Here is a 2,080-nt window from a genome sequence, read left to right as displayed (position 1 = left end):
ATAAAAAAGTTATAGCCATTTAACGAACACGTGCTAAAAAGGGCTAAACGGTGTCTGGTCCTGAAGGCGCAAAAAAGAGCAAAAGACATGTATCCCCTATCCACAGGATAGGGGATACATGTGTTATCGCTGGAATTGATAGGGAGAACGGGGGACTGAAAGTCCGCTGAAGTTCTCCATCACAAACCTCGGACTTCCGGGTTCTGTGTCGGCAGCTCCGTAGAAATAAATGGAGCGCCGGTCGTGCTTGTGCGCATGCGTGACCAGCGCTCCTTTCATTTTTATTGAGCTGCGCAGACGCCGGAAGTCAAAGGTTTTTCATGGAGAAGTTCAGGGGACTTTCAGTCCCCCGTTCTCCCTATCGCTGTCAGCGATCACTCTTGTATCCCCTATCCTGTGGAGATCCTGTGGAGAGGGGATACATGTATTTTGTAGGACACACTGTAGGTCGCATTTTTTTGGGAGGGGGGACGCTGTATGGCGTTCCCTACAGGGGGGGGAACGCTGTATGGCGTCCCCTACAGGGGGGGGGGTGGCTGTATGGCGTTCCCTACAGGGGGGAGCTGTATGGCGTTCCCTACAGGGGGGCTGTATGGCGTTCTCTACAGGGGGGGCTGTATGGCGTTCTCTACAAAGGGGGCTGTATGGCGTTCCCTACAGGGGGGGCTGTATGGCGTTTTCTGCAGGGGGGCTGTATGGCGTTATCTACAGGGGGCTGTATGGCATTATCTACAGGGGGGCTGTATGGCGTTCTCTACAGGGGGATGTATGGCGCTATCTACAAAGGGGGGGGCTGTATGGCGTTATCTACAGGGGGGGCTGTAAAAAAGGCACTATCTACAAGAGGGGGGGGGGTTGTGTGACACCCAGGAGAGGGGGGGGCCCCAGTCAAAAGTTTGCTATGGGTCCCAGTCTTTCCTAGTTACGCCCCTGATCGTGTTCTTTACTTGCTCTTATTAAGCCTTGCCAGGGGTGCAAAGATGGCAGACCTGAGGGCCTACATTAGTCCTCCAAGCTGCAATGACGACCATTGGCACCCCACAATCGCAGGGGGGCAATGGGCCGTCAGAGATGGCCACCCCCATCTTTCTAATGGCTTAGTTACCGCAGTTACTATTGACCTCAGCATCTAAGGGGTTAAACGAGTGGGATCGTAGTAATCTACGATTTCGCTCGTCGCAGTGAACTGTCAGTTGTAACATACAACCAACACCAGCAAATTATGGAGTGAGCTCAGTCCGTGACCCCACTCCATACTTCCCTCCTGGCCTACACCGTATATATACACGTTGGTTGTCGTGGAAGGGTTATGCTGCAATAAAGCAGATCTTCCCTTACAAAAACTAATGACGTTTTGGCAACCAAAGGTGCCCCCCGCAGCATCAGAGCCCCATAGCAGCTTCTATGGCTACTAGGGCTATAGTTATGTCCATGTACAGGGGGAAGATTTGACAGTAACACTACAGGTGATGTATTATCACAGTATACATCTAGTATTTGGATAAAATAGAATGACCTACCAGTCCCCAGACATTAGTAGATACGGGTCACTAAGCAAATCATGGTGGTTCCAAGTACCAGGCTCAGGACCAACACCTAGAAGAGGAGGAGAGAGAATAAGGAGGTTAAAACGTGGCCAGGTGCGGTGGATTCACTGCTTGTACACAATGCATCTTAAAGGGTTTATGCGGGGACTAAAAATTATTAGCAGTGTTCTCACTGCATTATGTGATGTCACGGTTTGTGGGTATGTGGACCCACCAGGCCGCACCGCCATAGCAGCGAGGCAGCTGGCAAAATAACAGGGAACCCCAGAAATAGAAAAGTCCCGCACAAGGGTACCAGGATAGTCCAGACAGTGGCCGCAGCTCTGGCACGGATGGAGGTAGGTAACACAGGACGTGGCGGATGACACAGGTGCAGTAGACACGACTCCAACTAGTAGGCACAGGAACAAGAACACAGTACGGGATACAGGAACGGGTAACAGGGCACGGGTAACAACTGGAACGGGAAACAGTAAGGGACCATTTGAAAGACAGACTTGGGGTATACTAACAATGCTCAGGCAAGGATCAGA

The sequence above is a fragment of the Rhinoderma darwinii genome, chromosome 12 (assembly GCF_050947455.1).
Source record: "Rhinoderma darwinii isolate aRhiDar2 chromosome 12, aRhiDar2.hap1, whole genome shotgun sequence".
NCBI classification, from domain to species: Eukaryota; Metazoa; Chordata; class Amphibia; order Anura; family Rhinodermatidae; genus Rhinoderma; species Rhinoderma darwinii.
The sequence above is the reverse complement of the archived record's forward strand: the minus strand, read 5'-3'. Positions refer to the sequence as shown.